At 39.7% G+C, this 23,165-nt stretch overlaps 1 non-coding gene across 1 annotated transcript; it reads right to left on the bottom strand.

Moving 5' to 3' along the window:
* Positions 1-15,659: 15,659 nt before the first annotated feature.
* LOC115869916 lies at positions 15,660-15,847 on the bottom strand. The gene has a single exon (XR_004046437.1). It is a non-coding gene; the product is annotated as a U2 spliceosomal RNA (small nuclear RNA).
* Positions 15,848-23,165: the final 7,318 nt, after the last annotated feature.

The raw sequence follows: 23,165 nt of genomic DNA, 5'->3' as shown, positions 1-23,165 counted from the left end.
TCTTACAGGTAGCATAACATTCCATAGTTCCATCAAGCAGTGTTGTACAATTGCTACCACAATCAGTTTCAAAACGTTTACTTTCTTCTTGAACGCCTTGATAACAGCTCCTGTTTATACTCTCCATCCCCACCCTACCCCCCAGGACCCCTTATTTTTTTCCCCATAATAGTTTTTTTTAAAAAAAATGTTGTCATATCTTACACAATCCAATGTATTAATTCACACACAATTCTGTTGTTTGATCCCATTGAGTGGGGTTATTCAGCCATCAATGCTATCAGCTCCCTAGTTCTCCCTTCCCACCCCCTCTCTTTCATATCCTCGGGGAACCATTACTCCTGTTACTGTTTCTGAAGGGTTATTCTATGTTGGATTTCATGTACCAAGTGATCTTAAATATACAAATAAACTTACACAAATCTAACATAATGAGGTAACACGAATAAAAATCATAATAGTAAGGGAAAGAAATATTAAAGAACCAGAGGATAGTTAGCATGGTTCATCAGTGCTCTACTGCACCATGGATTTATCATCCTTTCTGTGTGACCCTTCTGTGATGGATTGTCCAATTATCTTACCTGTGTTTTGGGTCTCCACTACATCTACGCTCCTTCACATCAATTTGGTTGCTTGATTTTGAACTTCTGATCACTCTTCCTGTTGACATCTCATGATCACATGGGCTGGTATGCTTCCTCCTTGTGAGCTTTGTTGCTTCCCTGATAAATGGCTGCTTGTTTAAGTATAAACCCTTAAGACTCCCTTTAATAGCTGGGCACCATCAGTTTTCTTTACCAATTTGCTTATGCACCCATTTTGTCTTCAGCAATTGTGTCAGAAAGGTAAGAATAATACAATGCCACATGATTAGAACAAACTTCCTGTACTGAGGTAAGATTTAAGTAGAGGCCCAAAGTCCCTGCTTCCTTGTTGCATTTGCTCATATACACATATATAAACAAGTACACATATATTTATATATATACATACACACAAATATATATGTTCACTCTTTCCTCTTTTTCTTTTTTTTGTTGGAGAGAATGAATGTTTTATTTATTATTATTATTTAAAAATATATAAATCATTTTATTGGGGGCTTTTACAGCTCTTTTAACAACGCATACATCAATTATATCTGTGAGGTTTCTTGAGTGGGTAATACCTTGGTTCTTGGCTTTGCACGAGAATGCCAAAGCCTGGTTTGCAATCCAAGTGAGCTTTCATGAAGGACAGGAGAAGTTCAGGTTTTACAATCTTCAAAAGAGTACATGCTATTTCAGGAGAAGTTTCAGGTTTTACAGTCTTCAAAAGAGTACATGCTATTTCAGGGATGCCAGCCCAACTGCGGGGAAGCTGAATTGGGGTCACAACTGGACACGCGCAACCTTTTGGAGCCGCTCACCATACATGCAGAACTGAGGTCAGAGAGAGCCGCATGGCATGAGTGGGCGCTGTGTGTGTGTGTGTGTGTATGTGTGTGTGTGTAAGTGAGAAGAAAGCGAGAGAGGCTGTGGGCCCCAATAGGCCCGGCATGGGTGCATGTGGGTCCCAAGCAGGCCAGGCAGTGCTGAGGGGTCCCGCCCAGGTGGCGCAGGTGCATCTACTACCTCCACCTGCCTCTGACCAGGAGCAGGGCGAAAAGAAGATAGCCTTCCCGCTGCCAGGGTATTTCAAATCTCTGATCGGGGAGGGGAGGTGTGGTTGAAAGCATTGGTTGACCCCATTGGCTGAGTTAAGTCCACCTGGGCCTCATTTGGGCTGCCCCGGTGTACTGTCCACCTGGCTTGGGACCTGAATTGGAGCATGCTCAGTTCGAGGGTCTTCATGGGTGGCTAATGCTCACCTGATTCATTCCAAACCCCTTGCAGGGGGCCTGTACAGGCATGGGAGGGACACCCCCCTGTCCCTGTCTCTAGTTTCCTGACATACCAAACACATTTTTACATATGTTGCCATTATCATTGTTGCAACATTTTCTTTCTTTTGTAACCCTTGGTATCAGCTCTTCTTTTTTCCCTCTTTTTCTTTTCTTTTCCCTTCTGCCCCACTATTATTTTTACCCATCATTCACCTCTCATTAATTCTTCTCACAAACGAATCAAACCCGACCAGAAAAACTACACCCTCCTTGCCATCGGTTTTAGAACACTTACTAGTCCCCTATACCCATCTTTACTGGCTCACCACTCACCTCCCTCCACTTCCTCCCCTCCCATACCCCCCAGGAACTGTCAGTCCATTTGCTGCTTCTGTAGGAATGCTTATCCTTCCTATCTTGTATAGATAAACACCTGGAAAAAAGCAAAACACATAGATAGTCAAACGTCTAAAAGGGATCCTGACATAGAGCAGGTAAATATCTCTCTGTTAAATAGAGAGAAGGTCATGTTATAAGCCATCAGCACAGTCCCCATTTCTTTCAGGGTTACATATCCCAGGTTCTGTTTACCTAAGAACACAGCAGCCTTTCAGTCTTCGGCATTCATGTCCTAAAGGTGTGAATCCTAAAAGTCCCCACTGCTGTCATCAGGGATGGAGCAGTCTAGACAACCCCACTCCCGCCCCGCTCTTAAATCTCTAGACTTTCAGTGTGGTCCCCCTGTGCATAACCCCCAAACCGTTCAGATGGGGTGGCTAGTGCTGCCCCCTGTGTTAGAAGTCTACAGTCAGGATTCCTCGGGGTCTTTGTGGCTTCACCCCCATCACGGACTGTTGCACTCCCCTCTTGATCTGCCCCCGTGTGGGTGGGTCAGACTGGCTGCGCTCGGAGCTGTTACTTCAGCGATGTCCTCTGGGGAGAGGACATCAAGTCGCCAGCTGAGGCCTGCCCTGCAGTCTTCTCTGGGAACAAGCTGCTCTGAGCAGGAACACCACCGTCCAGGTCTACTCTCTCCCCCCATTTTCTGTGGAGATATAAACAATACCCTCTCCTTGGGTGGGTTAGTGCTCTGACCCCCCATTGCCAATGGTTTTCTTCCCCCACCCCACTGCGGATCTTGAACACATGTAAGAGGTGGGGGGAAAGATGTTTTTCAACACAGGTGCTATTTGCATCTGTTTTTGATAACATATGAATCATTCCACATACATTGTGTTTGGGTCTTACAAATTACACAGCAAGCCCTGTACTTACCACACAAAGTCCATGAGAAATCTATCATCTCTATTTATGTATCTGTCTCTCTCACATACTTTCTAACAAAAGTAATGAAATAGATGAAACGTTTCTCTATTTCTTGTCTATCAATCAATTGCATGGCCCCTGGCAATGGAGCTTAAGTTATTATTCCCATGAACTGACTCTAAGACAGAATTTCCTTTTTCCCTAGATGTGCAGTTATTTGTAAAATCTAGGTTATAAAACTTCTAATCTGCCTATATTGAGTTCTTTTTAACTTTACCTTACCTCCTTAGCCTATCATGAGGGAGCCCTTCCTGTGCGGTGCCATGTAGCATCTCTGTGCGGTCCAATGGTGAGACCGATGTGTCACTCTGGTATCAGCCAGGTGTGCGATGACAACCTTGCACAGAACCGAGCATAGTATACAACACATCACAGAAAACTCCTTCGGGTTCATCCCTACTCAATAGAACTTTTCAGTAGACTGTTGTGTTATAAAGTCATCCAATTTTAGTATGAACTAATACACATTTATTCGATCCACAGTCAACACTCCTGGAAGCAGCAGCCAAGAAATAAAACAGTATATTACTTTGGGTAAAGCGGCTGCAAAATTCCTCTTTGAAGTGTGGAAGAACAAAGATGTCATTTTGAAGACTAAGGTGTACCTGGCCCAAGCCATGGTATTTTCAACAGTCTCACACGCATGTGAGGAATAAGGAAGACTGCAAAAGAATTCATGCATTTGAATTAAGGTGTTGGTGAAGAATACTGAAAGTTCTGAGGACTGCCAAAGTACACACCAATCTGTTTCTAAGATGTAGAACCACCATGCTCTTTAGAAGCAAGGATGCCGAGACGTCACCTCATGTCCTGTGGACATGTTTTCAGGAGAGACCAATCCCTGGGAAAAGACATATTGCTTGGTGAAGTAGTGGGTCCTATTATAAGAGGAAGGCTCTCAAAGAGATGGACTGATACAATGGCTGCAACAATGGGCTCAAACAGAACAATTGTGAAGCTGGTACAGGCACAACTGAGTTTGATTTTGTTGTACTTAGGGTTCCTATGAGTCAGAACGGTTGGACTCTAACAGCAACTTCACATTATATACATCTCATTCACAATCAGGTCTTTAAAGACTTCTGCATTCTTGGAATCTAGATGTGCTTTAAGAAGCCTGGTGGCCTCTAGTGGGTTACTTGTTGGGATGCTAACCATAACCTCAGCAGTTCAAAACCACCCACTGCTCCATTGGAGAAAGATGAGGTTTTCTACTCCTGTAAAGAGTGACAGACTCAGCAACCCATTGGAGCAATTTTACCCTTTCTTATAGGGTTTCAATAAGTCAGAATCGACTTGCTGGAAGTGGGTTTGAGAGATATGCTTTAGACTACTAGTTCACATTGAAGACTATTCATTAACTTTTCTCTGCCTTTGAAAGAAACTTAGGTGAAATTCTACATCATTACTATTGTAAAAAGAAATCCATGAAAGATAACAGAAGAAGACAGAACACAAAAGAGCATTTTATTGGATTTTTCTCACGTTTGTATGGTGTCTTAGTGTATTACTTCTGATTGCTGCTCTATAGATCGACACAAACTTGATGGTACTATATTTAAAAATAATTAAAAGAACAGAAATCAATTCTCTCACAGTTCCAGAGACCCTAAATCTGAAAACAAGGTGGAAGCAATGTCATGCTCCCTTAAACAGTCCCAGGGGAGGATCTCTTTCCTTTCTCCCAGCTTCTAGTAGCTTTTGGCAATCTTTGGCTTGGGGCTTTATATATCAATTTCTGTTTCCATTTTCATGTGGCTTGTATATCTGAACTCCCTCACTTCCTCCCTTCTAGGGACACTGTGAAGGCATTTAGGACTCACCTGCATAATCCAGGACAATTTCTTTTATCTGGAGATCTTAAGTTAATCACATCTGCAATGGCCCTATTCTATCCCAAACAAACAAACAAATAAAAACCATACTCACTGCCATTGAGTTGATTCCAACTCATAGTGAAGCTGTGAGGTCTACAGGGTAGAACCACCCCTATAGGTTTCCAAAACTAAGATTTTATGAAAATGGAAAGCCCTGTACCAACTGTCCACTCAGGAGGTGGGTAAAGGACCTGAACAGAAGTTTCTCAAGGGCAGAAATCCAAATAGCTTATAAATATATGAGGAAATGTTCCAGATTTCTAGCCATAAGAGAAATGCAACTTAAAACAACTATGAAATACCACCTAACACCCTCAAAGACAGCCCAATTAAAAAAATCTGAAAGTAACAAGTGTTGGAGGGGCTGTGGAGAGATAGGAACTCTTGTCCACTGCTGGTCGACCTGTAGGTATGTACAGCCACTATGGAAATCAATTTGGTGATATCTAAAACAGATGGAAATTGAGCTACCATATGACGGAGCAATCCCCCTACTGGGCATATACCCAGAAGAGGCAAAACACAAATCACGGCCACACATCTGTGCCCCAATGTTCATCGCGGCACAGTTTACAAATGCAAGGAATTGGAAACCACCTGTGTTTCTTTCACCCAGCAGCTGGTCATCTTGAACGGCTGACTTTTTGGTTAGCAGCCCAATGCCTATCCACTATGTCACCCAGGCGCTACAAGGTGATCTGGCCAGACTTGGGGGATGATGAGCTAGACACATCTTTTGGGATTCATTGTCAGTCTACAGAGTGATGTTGTGGATAGGTGTACTGTAGTGTATTCTGAATTACAATAATGACAGTTAATGCCTTTTACTTTTAAAATTACACACAAGAAGGGAATCATGAATTTTCATTGTTAATATTTCTGTACCTTTTTACTCAGTCTTTGTTCAGAGGCCAATTTCATATACTATGCTCATTGGCGGACCTTCGTTGTTTTTCTTTTATTTACTTTTTCTTCTACCACCTGGAATTGGAACTTTACACCGCTGTAGTGTAAAACCTGGGCTGTGCTTAATGTGGCTCTGGGTTGTTTGCGCCATTAGGTTAAAAACAGCAATTAAGTTGCTGCTGCTCTTAGAATTTTGGATGTAGCACATGCCACCTCCCTTATTACCTAAAGAAATTTGTCTCTAGCAATTTCTTTATGGAACTTACAAGGTCATATCCCTATATAACTCATTGTTGTTACTTCTAGAGCTCTGACTGAGGATGGGTGAGGAATGAGCTGGTAAAGCTGGTAAGGTGCTAATGTGATCACCAAGTGTGGTGGTAGAAGCCAGAGAAAACACAGTAAAGGAAAAATCTTGGGCCAGGAAGATGATAAGAGCAAAGGCCAAAGAATGTTACCAGAGTAAACATTGACAAAAGAGCAGGAAAAGGCATTAGGAATTACAGGCAACTCTCGACCTTTTCCCTAAAGTATTTTCACTTTAATGTGATAGCATGGCATGCCCAGGGGAGAACTAAGGGTGATCCGAGAGTCCATAAGACTGAGTTTAACTGGAAAGAAGGTGCCATTTAAAAGCCTCTTTGGAATGTGCTGCTGATAGAGCTATAGGTAGAATTGGGCAGTTGAAAAAGCTGGGGTGAAATAGGGAAAGATGGAACTGGGAGCAAAGATTAGAAAAGGAATGTATATACACTTTGCTTCTACCAATTTAAACATTCCTTACGTCCAGGGCTTGATCTGAATTTTCATCTCCTTTTTCTCTCTCTGTACATATCATACCTACCTTGATATAATATCATCTTCCCTCAAAATCCTTCATCAGAAAACACCCACTGCCACTGAGTCAGTTAATTCTAACTCCTGGTGACAGAGTTAGAATTGCTCCTTCAGGTTTCCAAGACGTATATCTTTACCAGAGAAAATGGTTTCACCTTTCACTTTCAAAGCAGTGGGTAGTTTTGAACCATTGACCTCAAGGTAAACAGCCTAATTCTTAACAGACTGCATCACCAGAATTCTTCCCCAGAAAATATTGAGCACTTTCTATTAGATAGCTTATGGATCTTTCTGTATAAAAGCTGCTCCTTCTCAATTCAAAGCTGTTGAGTGAGATAAATAACTCAGAAATAATCAACACTAGCTTTAGATCCTTATGGAAGCCATTTGGCTGAATTAGTAGAAATAAAGATAAGAAACATCTAGTAATTATCCTTTAGAGTAAAACTTCACATTTAGAAGCTCTAATACTTATTATAAAAAACTCCTTAAAGGGCATTTTAAAAGGCAATAGAGTCAATGTCTACATTTTGGAGATCCTGAGTACAAATCTTAAGGACAAATGAAAATATCAATAAATAAAAATTAAGTCTTATAAGCAGATATTTGGCTATTTCATTTACATTCATATACATTTACATAATCAAGTTGATTAAAAAACACTTGGTAATATTTGTTCCCTAAATAATCTCTTGCTCTCTTACTGAGTTCACGTGTTCTAATGTTCTATTCATCTTGCTTTACAATGCAAAACAGAGAAGCCTGCATACACAATTCATTGGCACAGAGAATCTAGTCTTACTATTAGCTCATCGGAAAATCACATATGAACAAAACCCACCCCTCTCAACTACATTCACATCCACATCTACAACATAAGCCAAAGGGCCGTGCAAAATACTTCCTAATTGTTACCAATCTTTCATTATGTTCAGCATTAGCCTTCTAGTTCTATATACCTCCATTTGTAAAAGTCAAGGTTATGGAACTTTTCACATCAGCTTAGTCCTCAGAGGCAGATCTTCACACGTAAGTCTGGATCTATTCTTGTAGTTTCTTCTTAATAAGGCATCAACCGTAGAAAAATAACCAAACAAACAACATGCATTTTACTAATTTGGTTTTGTGAGTTGCTGTTCATGCGGTTGCAGCTCACAGCAGCCCCGTGACATAACAAGCACTGCAGTGCTGCAGCGTCCTCACTGTCAGTGCGATGCCTTAGTCCATTGCGTCCAGTGTACCATCTCTCTCAGCTCCCCAGGACACAGGCTGGCCTTGCTCCCCCTGTAAGCAGTCACAGTCTCAGAAACCCATAGGTGTCTCTCTGAGTCAGCAATGGCTCCTTGGCAGTGAGCTTGGAGTTTGGTTTTACTTTACATACTTTGGACCTGTTACCAAAAGATGCTAGTCCCTGGAGAAGGGAACTGTGCTTCCTAAAGTAGAACACCAGTGAAAAAGAGGAAGACCCTTAACCAAATGGAGTGACACAGTGGCTGCAACAATGGGCTCAAATATAAGACTGGTGAGACTGACACAGGACCAGGCAACATTTCATTCGATTGCACCTAGTGCTGCTATGAGCAGGTACCAACTCTTTGGCCTTGAACATCAGCTTATTTACCCAGCGGATGTCCTTCTCCAGGGACTGGTTCCTTTTGATAATAACATGTCCCATGTATCTGAGATAAAGTTTGGCTATCCTTCCTAATTTGGAGCATTATATCTGGACTTCTACCGAGAATTATCGTTTTCTGTCTGCAGTCAGTCCATGATATATTCAATATCCATTCCCCATACCATCATTCAAATGCATGAGTGGCTTTTTGAGGTTCCATCCTTGGTCAGTGCCCAGCTTTCACCTGCGTATGGGGTGATGGAAATGTGGTGGTGCATCAGGCACACCCTAGTCCTCACAGTGAGATCTGTGTTTGAACTCTTCTCGGAGGAAATGTGCAGAAGATTTGCCCTACATAATTTGCCTTTTGACCATTGATTCCATGAATGTTCACTAAAGATCCAAGTAAAGTGACTGCTTTAGCAATGCCCACCTTTTCTGAGTTTATCATGACGTTGCTGACCGGTCCAGTTGTGAGCATGCTTGCCTTCCTTCTGTCCAGGGAGACTTCATCCTGACTGCAGCCTTTGCTCTTCCTCAGGAAGGACTTCAAATGCTCTTCACTTTCAGCAAGCAAAGCCATGCCATCTGTGTATCCCAAATTGGTCATGTCTTTCTCCAATTCGAACGCTGAATTCTTCTGCACACAGTCTGTGTTCTAGGAGATGCCCAGCATACAGACTGGATAAGGACAGTGCAAGGACACGGCCCTCATGCACAGTTTTCCTGATTTCAAACCTCACAGCATCCCTTTATTGTATTCTAATGCTCGCCTCTTTTCTGAATAAAGGTTCCGTCTGAGCACAATTAAAATGCTCTGGAATTTCCTTTCCTGGCAATGTTATCATGATTTATTATAATCCACAGAGTGAACTGTCTTTGCCGAGTCAATAAAATAAAGTTAAATATTTTTGTGGTACTCTTGGCCACAGCCAAGATCCAGCTGACATCAGCAATGGTGTCTTTTGTTATCTTTTGTTCTGTTGAGCTTGAATTTCTAGTAGTTCCTTGTGGATGCATTGCTGCAACTCCTTCTGAATGATCTAGAGCAACATTTGACTTACTTGTGAGACTAATGATACTGCTCAATAATGCCCACCTCCTCTTGCATCACCTTTCTTTACAATAGACCCCAATCTGGTTCCCTTTCAGTTGATTGGCCAGCTGTCTTCCATGTTACATAGCATTGTTCCAGAATTGCTATTTGTTGCAATATCTAAGTCCATATTTGTCAGCCCTGGACTCTTTTTTATTACCAATGTCTTTCTTAGTGTAGTTAATATATCCTCCTTTAATACCATCAGTTCTTCATAGTGTTACCTCCTGAAATGATGGAATATAGCCTAATCTTCTTTGGTACAGTGATGTTACATTTCTTCCAATTCTAAATATGTCCTGTGTTGTTCGATATTTTGCCCATTGAATTCTCCAATATTGAGACTTGGGTATTTTCTTCAGTCCTTTCAATTTGAGAAATCCTGAGGATGATCTTGACCTTTTGTTTTCTATTTCTATGTATTTTCACTTTCATTATAATACTTTGTCTTCTTGAGCCACTCATCGATACCTTCTCTTCAGCTCATTTATTTCATCATTTCCCCCATTCACCTTAGGGTCTCTATGTTTAAAAGCAAACTTCAGCATATCTTCTGACAGTCACATTAATCTCTTCCTCCTTTTTAAATGTCCCTTTGCTTTCTTCATGCATGGTTCATTGATAGGGCCACTGAATTTGTTGGATTTTGGGTCAATAGTGATCACTGAATCAAATCTCTTATTGAGTTATCTCTAATTCCAAATGCTAAATACTCAAGGTCATACATTAGTTCTGGTGCACTAGTTCTAATTTTGCTCAGCTGAAACTTAAACTTGTTTGGAACAGTTGATTGTCTTTTCCACAGTCAGCCCCTGGCTAACAAAAATACAACAAAATGCCATCCAGTCAATGAGATTCATAGCAACCCTATAGGGGAGAGTCCACCTGTCCCTGAGTTTCTAAGACTGTGACTCGGCGTGAATGGAAAGCCTCATCTTTCTCCCGCAGAGGGACTAGAAGTTTTGAAATGTTGACCTTGTGGTGAGCAGCCCAACATATGAACACTTTGGAGCCAGGGATGGATTATTTCAATGGAGTGACAGTGAAATATGACTGTAAAAAAATCCAGAATTTCCTATTGTAAAAATATCCAGAATTTCAGAGCCTAATATTTGTTTACTTCTGACATTAATGGTATTAAACCCACTAGTTGCTTCACGGCAGAAAGATGAGACAATTGGCTTCCATGAAGATTTAAGCCTCAGAAACGCCATAAAGTAGTTCTGTTCTTTCCTATAGGGTCACTTTGAGGCAGAATCAATTTGATGGCAGGGTATTTTGGTTTATATTGATGTTATGACAATCAAGAAAACAATAATTTATAGTCATGCTTTATCATTATAAAGGACTTATTTTTAAAATCGGAATAAGGAATGCCTTATATAGCTCAATATTGACTGCATCTTAATTGGATAGCATATATTTCTGGAAATTACATTTCTGGAAATTACATTTTGTACCAAAAAAAAAATACCATCTTTGAAATACTGATCCAACTTTTAATGTTCTGGTGATTTTATAAAGAATCTGATGATCAATTAATATATATATTTCTTTGATATTAAATATTCAATGAAAGTTTGTCAGATTAATGAAAATTTTAAAATAAAAAGAAAACAGAAGTAGGTTCAGTAGTGTTGAGGATTGGTGGCCATTTATAAAACTTCAGAACCCAATTACTCTCCAATTTTTGAAAGTTTACAGCTTTGTTTATTTTTCATTTACAGGGAAGAACAACACTAAAGCAAAAAGTGACTAATTTGAAGACTGCTGAATATATAAACATATATGGTACAGTTTTGGGGCTGTTTTTCCTGATTATGCCTTTGACTCTTCCTTTTTTAATTTAAATACTTTTATTGGGGGATCTTACATCTCTAATCACAATCCATACATCGTTCCAGTGTGTTAAGCACATTTACACAAATGCTGCCATCATCATTTTCAAAGCATTCTCTTCCCATTTGAGCTCTACCTTTCTATCCCCTTCTTCCTCCTCCCTCATGAACCCTTGATACCTTATAGATTATTATTTTCATATCTTACATTGCCCTCCATCACCCTTCACCCGCTTTTCCATTTCATCCCCCCTAAGACCATTGGAAACACCTATTTCTGATGGTCTTAGGAACTGAGACACCACTTCTCTATCCATCTCCAGGTGGGTCTGCCCACCTGCAGATATGCCCACATACGAGTACCCAGTGTGAAGACTGTTACCCATGCAACACCATGCTTCAAGATGAAATTTCATTTATTTGTAATTAGAAATAAATATTTCACAATATATAATTACATAATGTATTTGTGATGAATGATTATGCTTTTGTTATGTTCAATTTGTAGCAATGCAAATACTTCCTGCATACCAGATATGTTTATTATAATGAACAGTAGCAAAATTACAGTTATGAAGTAGCAACGATAATAATTTCATGGTTGGGGACACCACAACATGAGGAGCTGTATTAAAGGGTCACAACATTAGGAAGTTTGAGAATCACGGCTTTATAGTACTTAAAACTCTCACTATTTTGGAGCATGGGGAAGATGGAATGGGAAAGGGTATGCTAAAACAGTTACCCTGTATAATAGCAAATAATGCTTACTTTTTTTTTGCAAATAATTCTTTTCAAGTTCACACATACACAAAAATTCATATTCAAACTCACTTCCATCCAGTGATTCTGAATCACAGTGACCATCTATGGGGCTCCAGACAGTGCAAATCTTTCTGGGAGCAGGTAATTTCGTCTTTCTCCTGAAGAGCAGGTGTGAGTTTGAACTGCTGATCGTTAAGTTAGCAGCCTAAGGCCAAACCAGTTCTCCAAGTGCTGTCTAGCTTTGGATATCATATGACTTTTGAGGATAAGGTTCAGAAAAAAAACAAAAATATCTGGCAGAGAATGGGAGTTTGAAAGCTTATCCAAATAGCACACAGAACTATTTGTTAAGCAAGACAATGATGACCTCATTAAAATATGTTCCTCTTCTCTAGAAACATAACTTAAAAAAAAAAGAAATGTGATTTATTCTTATCTTAAAAGTTTAATTGATCTGCCAAACTTTCATTGGGTATTTTATATCAACTAAATATATATTAATTGATCACCTGATTCTTTATAGAATCACCAAAACCTAAGAGTTGGGTCAGTAGTTCAAAGAAGGCATTTTTCCTAGAGCAGCCACTGAAAACCTGTAGCAAACGACCTCACGTTATCTTGCAAGATGAAATGACTTCACCTTACAAAGAATAAAAATGTAAAGGTGATGTTATTTCTACAAGGCATTTTCTTCCCAGCACCTATTATATGTCAAACACAGGTGTCACTGATCATTACACTGATACTTTAGCTTCATCATCTTACTGTGTCACATGCTCTATTAAATAACAAAACCCTTGGAAAGCTCCCAGTCTCTACCTTTTTAGAACGAACATGTGGAGGCAGATTACTTTGGTAGATACAGAAACTCCCTGCGGCGGTTCGGGAATACTATGCAGAGTTCTCTGCTGCTCATGGAAAGGTGGGGATTCGGGCTTGAGTCCACACAGAAAGGGCTCAGAAGAAGGCCTGGAGCTCTTCTGAAAAGCAGGGTCATAGAAAGCCTCTGTGGGCGCAGTTCTCCTCCGACGCATGGGGTCGCTGTGAGCTGGAAACAACCTACTGTCAATTAGGTTTTTTTATGCTGGGCACCCGGATTGATTTGTTCAGGCATTGACAAACTGGAAACCCATGATTCTGGACACTTACGCAGCACATTTGTAATAAGTTGCTAGAGTTATCTTCCCTTTTGAAGGAAGGTAAGATAATTACCTTGGTTTTAGAATTAAATAAAAGAAACGAAGCTCAGAGAACTTAAGAGAATTATCCAAGTTCATCATTTATTTTGGGTATATATACGTTTATATGCATGAATGTGTATGTATATATATTTTTTCTGGAGTGCTGTATGAGTAAAGTGTTAAAAACAGTTATGAAAGAGAAAGCATGAAAGGAGAATTGTGTTGTTATTTTGGTTTACATAATTAGGGATTGCAGAAGAAAATTGGGTTTCAGCAAACAAGAATAATTAGTCTCCATTAGTGCTGTGTCTCTCTGTGAATTGGCCTTGTTCTGTCCTAACGCAAATAAGCATTTTTGCCCATGGTAGGACTGCTCACATGCTGCTGTGCTGCCAGCCTTTAGAACTTAACCCGCTACCTGAGAGTCCTCACTGCCAGTTCTAGAGGAAAACCCTGGCTGATCCTTAATGACAGTTAAAACCACACTGAAATGCATGCTTGAAAAACCCACACGAAATCACAGGAAATCAGATTCATATTAGTAAATTACTGGAACATCTGTTTTATTATTGACAGAAACTTGAGCATTCATGACCCATGGGTTGAATAGAGTCAACACTTTAGAAAACGTGACTTTATTACAACTTCTTTTGGACATATCTGTGCAAATATTCACAAGTGGAATTTTAATGCCTTGCTTGCTTTTAGAGATGCCCAGGCAGAAAGAATCTCAGGCAATAAATAAACCGTGTGACATTGAGTTTGTGGGAAAATTAATAAAGGAAATAACATGAACTTGATCCCCAAACTGTGAAGTTCTTACAAGAAAATATTTTTAAATATTGCAATGTTGTTTGAGAAATTTGTTTTTATATTTATATAACCCCCTTCCAATAGCCATACAGATGGGTAGAATAGGAAAAGCAGGGAATTTTGAACTTTTGTTCGGATTTTTCAGTGTTTTGTTTTGGTATGAAAGCCTTGGTGGCACTGTAGGACAGGCTGGACTGTTAACTGCAAGGCTGTTGGTTCAAACCCACCAGCATCTCCAAGAGAGAAAGATAAGGCTGTCTGTTCCTACAAGAATTTACATTCTTGAAAACCCTATATCTGGGTAATTATGAGTTGGAATTGACTTGATAGTAGTCCATTTTCCCCAATAGTCTTATTGGCATGTTCTTCACACATCTTACACGTTAATCGTTCAATTATAGTAAGAAGAGTTGTACAATCATCACCACATCCAATTTAAGAACATTTTCTTCTTTCTCATTCTTGTAAGCAACATATTTTCTTCCAAACCTCCCCTGACATTCCCTGCAAACAAAACAAACAAACTTGATAACAAGTCAATGCTGATTCAGGGCCCCCTGTGGGTTTTTGAGACAGGAACAGTTTACAGGAGTAGGAAGCCCAGTCTTTCTCTTGCGCAATGGCTGGTTGTTTTGAACCGCCAACCACGTAAAAACACTACACCACTAGGGCTCCCTAGGTAATTGCTAATCCAGTTACTGTGTCTATAGATTTACCTATCCTGGATTTCATATACAGAAAACCATACATTACACAAACAGGAAGCAAACAAACAACAGTGATCAGACAAAATAGAAGAAAAAACCTTAAATGAAAAGAAACCAGAAAATATTAGAAAGTGAAACTTTAAAATAAATCAGAAGGGAGATTAAATGATAGGATATATTAATCTAACTATATCTGCCAACATTGACTTTACAATGCTCTCTCTCTCATTGCAAGACTCTTCACATCCCTGGTCTGTGGTCAGAGGGGATTTGCTTGAGGCTTAACCCCTGGAGGGTTAGATTTGGGGACTTTTTTTTCATCCATAGTCTTCTTCAAACCGGATGTTCATAATTTAAGCTGTGATGGCATCCCCTCGTTTGGATTCGGATGTTATTATTTATAATAGATACAATGTAGAACACCCCCACCCACCCCACCAATAAACAAACTGAGTTTTAACTCAAAGTCACTGTCGAAGATTTAAGGAACGGACGCACTCCCCTGGACTTCACACTGACCCACTCTAGTATGAAAAGAAGCACGTGACTCTTATCCCAAGGTTATGGGATTTGTGGTCATTCGACTTTGGTTCAATTATCTAATATTTACTCTGTGAGTACTCTCCTTGCTTTCTTTTGTCATGTATTAGTCCAGTAGGCATGCTTTTGTCTTTGTGAATGAGTGTTACAGAAAGTTTTGTCCTATCACCGATGCCATTGCTTGTAATTAGTATTCCATCACTTAAGAGTTAATCTGCACAAGGCAACAAATCATGTACTTCGGTCTGACACTAGCCTATACTTGTTTTGTTTTTTTCATTTCTCTTTTTTTTTTTTAGAATTCCCCCTGGAAGTACTGCAATACCAGGTCGATGCGTGGACTGGATGGAGCAAGCTCCTATTCCATCTCCCTGCTCCAAAAATCCATTTAATATATTGTCCTCCGATAGAGGATGTATCAGATATTACACTGATAAGAACAGATACTACACTTGATCTTAACCAAAAGGCCGACAGTTTTGGATTTTATACCATTGCTTAAATTAATGACATTACCAAAAGGATTACTTTATGCCTCAGGGGGATGATTGAAATGATTCTTTATCACAATATGATCATGATGTTTCTAAAGTGAACCAGAGATGTATATAAACCATAGATATATATGAATGGATTTGGGGGTCATTTTTAATTCTAGCCCCAATCAAAGAACATTAGTTCTTATGACATGATAATCATCCTTATGAAGAGATAACTGAAGATGTGGGTGCTATAGCAAAGTGTGGTAAAGAAACCAGATGGTGCCCAGCTATCAGAAAGAATAGTGTTTAGAGTCTTAAAAGGCTCCTCTTCAAACAAGCAACCATCTGAATGAGGTGCCACCTAAATCCACACGAAGATGCACGCAAGGATTGTGTGTGTGGGTGTGTGTGTGTGTTTTTAAATAGGCTACATAAAAAGTTAGTAAACTGCATCTCTGTGTTCTAGTCTTAAAATGGACCAAATACTATCTCTTTCTTGGAACTGTAAGAGACGAGGAATGGTGTATGTTTAAATACACCCAGTTCCTTGTCAAGATGGTTAGTTTTCAAAGACCAAATCATGACACAATAACTGGAATATGCAATCATGGAGGGTGATGACATCAGTACATAATAGTCCAGTTACACCTTGCATAACTGCCAAATCACTGGAAACCACGGGCCACTGACCCAGATGTGACTTATCTTTCATAAGCAGGGCTTCTCTTGCCGTGTACCCTGACATGCATTACTGCCACCACCACATGGCTAGTGCATAAAACAGTCAGATAGCAACGTTTTGCTATTATTGTATAATGAAATGTTGAATAACGAGATACTTGATAAGTGAGGAGTAGGCATATTTTCTTCCTAAATGGAGACTGAGTTTGCAAATACAGAGTTAGCCTCTTTCTCCAGAAGAATAAATATGACGCAAAATTTATAGTTACCTCACAAGCAGGGGATTTATAGGCTTTGCAAGTGTTGTATTTTTCCCCAGAATAATTGGAAATCATGTTCCTTCAGTGTAATCATTTAATTTCCCAGAAATTCATCCGCATGAATGTCTATTGGTTCCTTGGGGAAAATCCCAGCAGGTGGCGCCACATACATAATTTTATATCAAAAAATTTGTGGCGTGAAAAAGTTTACACAGCCAGAAGATGGTGCTAGGTGACCAATATTAACAAAATAATACCTTGTATTTAAGGTAAGCAACTTTAGTTTTATTGCATTTCAGTATTTACAATTAAGACATGGTTAGGATTGTATGAAATTCTTCGATAACTTTAGAATCTTCAAAATTAGACTTGAAGTATATTGCTTATAAAATAAAAGACGTCTAACCCAGCTCATTAAAGAGAAATGGTTTTGTGTTTGCATTTTTAGTACTCATAGTCTTTGTATTTTTAAAAATATATATCATTTATGTTACTTTATTTCCTTATGTTGCTATTCATTTTCTGCTTATGTTTCAAGATTATACAAGGGGATTTCAAAACGTTCATAGAAAATTTGCATTAAAAGGTAAAAATAAAAAAGAGAAACCTTTTTTCAACATAAACTCCATCAAGTTCAAGACGCTGTGTCAGTGATAATAGGAGCCATTTAGGACTGTCCCAGAAGAGCTGAGGGTCCCGGGAAGTTAGCCAGGGCCATGCAGTCTGTTTGTGTGGCTAACTGACGAGAAGCGGGGCCTTTTCAGCATGTGTAAGGCCAGAAAATGCAAAGAGGTCAGAAGGAGCTGAACCAGGACTTTAGTGTGGCTATCTGATGATTTCCTGAACAATTTCTTGCAAAACTGCCCTTGTTTGAGTTGAAGAGCGAGCAGGAACATTGCTGTGGTGGAGAAGGACTCTGGCAAAGCTTTCCTGGGCATTTTTCCGCGAAAGCTTTAGCATATGGTCTCCAAATGCTTTTATAATAAATAGTTGTTATAGCTCTTCAGCCTCCAGAAAGTCAACCGGCAAAATACCACGAACAACCCAAAATACCATTGCCATGACTACGGTTCCTGACCAGTCTGTTTTTGCCTTTTGCTTTGATTAGACTACTTAGACCTCGTAGTCATCATTGCTTGTCTTATATGGGTAAAGCCGTGTTTCATGCCCTGGTACAATTCCTCAGAGAAATGCTTCCGAATCTTGATCCCCTGTGGTTACCATTCCATGGCCAGCTCTCCTCTCGTCTGCAGCTGGTCTGGATACAACTGTGTTGATACTCAGTGAACAGAAAGTTTGCTCAACTCTAATTTGGCAGTCAGAATTTTGTAAGCTGAACCAGTGGAGACGGGTGTCTAGGGTGTTGGCTATTGTTCCTGCTGATAATAATTACTTGTCTTCAGTTAGGGCTACAGCAAGATTAATTTTTTCTTCAAAAGTTTTTGTGGATGGTTTATCTTATTCTGCAAACTTCTTCAACATCTTGTCACTTCTTAAAGTGATTACTTATTTGTAAGCTGCTGATTTCTAGCACTGATTTCTAGTCCCCATAAATGCTTCACAACGACTCAATGATTTCATCCTTCTGTACCGTAAATTTAGTGCTTGTTCTTGCTTCCACTTGGGCACAATTCATGTTGCTCTCACATGGCATCTTTTCAAACTGATGTTACCTTTAGTGCTGAAAGCTGGATTCTATTAAGATATGTTATATAAAATAATTAGTAACAGTTTATTTGGGTGAAAAAGTGTTTAGAAATATTTGCATAATTTTTCCATAATATGTATTTTTGATGAACTTAGAAAAAACCTATATCTGTGTGTGTGTGTGTGTGTATATATATATATATATATATATATATATATATATATATATATATTATAAATACTCATCAATTCTAAACTGCTTGCTCTTTTCTCTCTAATCTTCCACTAAATTCTTCTAAGGAGCCTTAAATAATTGAACTAAGGCACATAGGAACATACAGATCTCCATCCAATGTGTCCCCAGTAGTAAACAATGTGCTGAGACAATTTGTTTGTTGTATCTCTCGGTTTTCCTGAAATACTGCTTAATTTTAATTCCTTAGCATGTTCTGCTTCCACTTTCAGACAACAGAAGTTGCACCTTGGATGGTGCAGCATGTTAAACCACCCATTTGCTAACCAAGGATTTGAAGGTAAACTCTCGCCTTTGAAGAAAGGCTTGGTGGTTTATCATATCTCTTTTAAGAAATACTTTTCTTGGCTTATAATTCACATAGCATACAATTCAATAGTCCAATCACATCAAGAATAATTGTGCAATCATCACCACGTCAGTTTTAGAACATTTTCTTCATTCTTGTACTCATCGTTATGAGCTCCCTGTTTCCCCACAACCGCCCCTGCCAGACCTCTAAGAAAGCATGAATCCAGTGACGGTCTCTATAGATTTACTTATCCTGTATTCATTTACAGAAAATACGTTAAACACAAACAAACAAATGAAAAACTAACAACAATAACAAAATAAAACAGACAAAAACTCAATTGAAAAGAAAGCAGAAATTATTAAAAGCTAGAACAAATTTCAGTGGTTTATAAGGGAGATCAAGTGACAGTGCCCTAGAGTTTAACCTCACTGCATCTCCAACAATCCACTTTCGATGCATTCTGCATGTTAGCAAGGTCCATGGTCAGGGGGATTGACAGGGCTTAATCCACGTGCTTGCCCCTTCACTTTTTGTTTTAACTGAAACAACTTTAAAGTGGGTCAATAGGGAACTAAACTGATAAGATGTTACATTTTGATGCAACTATGCAATGTAATCTATTATGGCAGATTTATCATATCTTTATGTGAAAAATGTTGTTTTATATTTTTCAAACTGTTTACCCTCTTCAGATTTTATGCATCGGTGTTATATTTAAGTGGGTGTGTTTTATGCAAAAATAGAGCACTTCCAAAAAACTAGCTATTGAAAACCTACAGTTTTACTCTGAAACACATGAGTTGTACGGTCATCATGAGTTATAGTTGACTGAATGGCTGGTTAGATAATAAGGGATTCAAATTAAACTGCTTCATAGCTTTGCTTTGAATATTCTGAATGGAAAAAGCTTTTCTAAAAAATTTTGTGAGATTATTTGGAATTCAAATACATGCCTAATAATTATCACTCAAATCCATTAATGATTTTCCAGCTCCACCATCCCCCTCAGCATCTAACTGAAGGCATCCTCTTCTCTAGCCTGGACCATTCCCAAAGTCTACCAGTGGTTGGTTGACTGATATGAAATGAATTATGTCCCCAAAGGTATGTTATAAATTCTAGCTCCTATCCCTGTTGTTTAATCACATTTTGGAAGAGGGATGTTACGTTAATGAGGTTATATTAATGTAGGTTGTATCTTACACCAGCAAAGTAACTTTTGAGATATAAAAGAAGATTAAACACTAAAGCAAGAAAGCACACATGGAAAAATATTGAAGTCACCTGGAAATCGGCTCAGATTCCAGGAAGATACGCTGACAGAGGTCACAATGTTCCCCACAGCAGCCAGAGAGCACTCTCCTAGAGCCGCCATCCTGACTGGGGACATAGAGCCTCCTGAGATCGGCCACACCAGCCACCCACCCGTGGCATTTCTGTTACAGCAGTACTAACACATAGAGAGAGAAGCTTCTGTTCCTCCCTTCCACTTTCTGCTATGAGGTCAAAGTGCTATGAATGCGACTTTGATTATTTTACTCCTGTTCTTAAAACCTTTTAATACATTTCTGCTATTCTTCAGATAGTTGCACCTTAAACGGTTCCAAAAGGTGTGTCTAGGCTTTCACCTGGCTCTCCAGGTGGGTCTCCTTAACCAGTCGTTGCAGAAAATTAAATTGCTCTGCCCTTTGCTACACTGCCTTCCTCAGAATGTGTTTCCTTTTTTTCCCCCTTTTCTTTAAGTCAGCAGTATTATTCTTCCACTCTTCAAGCAGATACCTCATGCCACTCTCAGATGGAAACAGGACACCCCATTCCCAGAGAAGAATACCCCATAGCCCAGGACTATGTGCTCCCACTGTGGCCGTGGAAGTGCCTTTGAGTTGCTTCCCATGAAACGTTCCCCAGCCCGTGCCACCCTTCCAATTGTTACTATGTTTGCGACCACTGTGTCAACTCATCTTGCAGAGCGCCTTTCTCTTTCTCAGGGATGATCTTCAGAAAGCAGGGTGCACTCCCTCAGCCTTGTGGGGCTCTCCTTTCTGAGGTTTATTCACCTCGGTCAATGAACGTGTTTAATGAGTGAGACACGGATCAATGTCTCCCCCCCCCCCAAATTCTGATTCAAGGTTCAGGAGTACAGAGTATGTGTTCATCTTAACTCACTATTGTATTTCCAGCGAGTGTGCAAAGTGATTAACCCATGAAGCACACTCAATAAAGATAAATAGATTAATAGACCGAGTGGACAAATACCAGAGCGGAGTGGGGTGAAGATTTGTTTGTTGCGTCTGTGTTTCTAGTTTTGGGTTTCTAGGAGGTAACCATCACATTCTTAGAATTACCCGAGTCTTTCCTGTCTTTGTAAAAAGGAAGCCTGCTGGTGCTGATTTCGGTGTGCTTGTTGGCTGTTGGATCTTTTTGGTTTCGATTGTTATTAATTACTTGAGCCACATCTGATAGTTTGTGCTTATGAGGTGACGCTTGATGACGGACTGACCACCAGAAAATACCCCAACAGGCCATTAGTCCAATTCTAGGAAAAGCTAGAGATTAAGTTTAACCATGTGGTTAATAAGTCAATCAGTTAGGATCAGGCAACAACAACAACAGCAGCAGCAGCAAAACCAATCAATCTCTGGGCACCAAATCTCAGTGGAATTTTCTGGCTGGTGACGAAAACCCACGAATCAGGAGGGTAACACATCCCCAGGAACACAGAGCTCTCTGTTGGAAACTTTCCCTGTGAGTTTCTTCTTGTGTGTGTGTGTGTATATATATATTTCTTTTTCTGTGACTGGTATCTTCAGGAGCTGGTGGGAATGCCCAAATGTGTAGCCAGCCGATGTGACAGACAGGCTGCTGTCTGGGAATCCAGGAATCTGTGAATAGCATCTAAAATCTTGGGCAGGGTTGGCGGTCTGGAGGACTGTGTGCCTTAGTAAGTATTGCTTGCATTTAACTCTGGGTTGTGTCAGGGAAGCTGCATTGCAGTGGTGCTCAGCTGCACTGATCACTGAAGATGCCGCAGATAACTGCTAATGGCTTGAACGATTTTTCATTGACAAGATGTCTACCTCACAAACAGCTCAGGATGCAGATGCTAGGTGTCCTCATGTATCTTCAAGTGCGTTGTGCAAAAGACAGATGAAGCTTATTGTTTGTGACTAAAAATGGTTGATATAAGAGACTTAGAGGTAACTGTCAACCCAAGATTTTATAAACAACCATTTATAAACTGGTATCTGAAAACAGAAGCATCCTCTGTGAGAAGGGGAGAAATTCCTGCTCGTAGTGCTGGTACAGTCTTTACCTTGATGGGCAGCAGAAAGTGGAGTCCAAGTGGGAGTGCAAGTCCCCTGGGGTGCGTACATGAACTTTAAAGACTAAGCTTTGGGGTTGGATGAAGGTATACTTTGCTGAAATTATTGCCTTTCTACTTTCTACACTGGCTGGTGTTCTGAGGCTGATGTGGAGCGCGGTGCGGCGCAGTGCAGTGGCCGAGGGTTCTCACTTGGAGATCTTGTAATTCAGTTTCATCATGTTTAGGTATTTAAAGGATACACAATAAACTAACATCATTTAATCTGGTTTCGTTTTAAACTCATGTTTCTAACCTCGTTCTGGACTATATCTGAAGCAAAATATAGTTAGATTCATTTACAAAATATAGAATCAAAGCTGTTATGATGTTCTCCAATAGTTGAAGTTGCCCTAATTTCAAAATATATGCACGCATGTTTGTGTGTGTGCTTTTCTAATTACTGACAACTTAATGATACATTTCTGAGAAAAATCATGCGAATGCCAAAATATTTGTTTACCTATCATGTCCTTGTTTCAGTGCCCTTGAGAGTAAAGGGAGAGGATAGGTGTGAGCAAAAAACCCTAATCCTTGAGAATTCTTGTAATGAGGTGTTTAAGTCGAGGTAGAACAAATTCATAGACACACTCATATGAGACTAAGAAAGAGCTTTATACAAAGAGTAATTATACATTCGGAAAACATCCCAGCCCACTCCAGATCATGTGGATAAGTCCAATATTTTCCCATATGTCTGATACCAATCTATAAAGTCCTCTTTAGACTCATGAAACACATGCAATGATGCCGAATGCAAGATCACAGGTCAGTGGGTGGGAAATCTTGTGGATCCGGTGGCATTGTAAGCATCTCAG

This window comes from Echinops telfairi, unplaced genomic scaffold, assembly GCF_000313985.2.
Source record: "Echinops telfairi isolate 266 unplaced genomic scaffold, ASM31398v2 ScPeMD7_60;HRSCAF=208, whole genome shotgun sequence".
Classification (NCBI taxonomy): domain Eukaryota; kingdom Metazoa; phylum Chordata; class Mammalia; order Afrosoricida; family Tenrecidae; genus Echinops; species Echinops telfairi.
The sequence above is the reverse complement of the archived record's forward strand: the minus strand, read 5'-3'. Positions and strand labels throughout refer to the sequence as shown.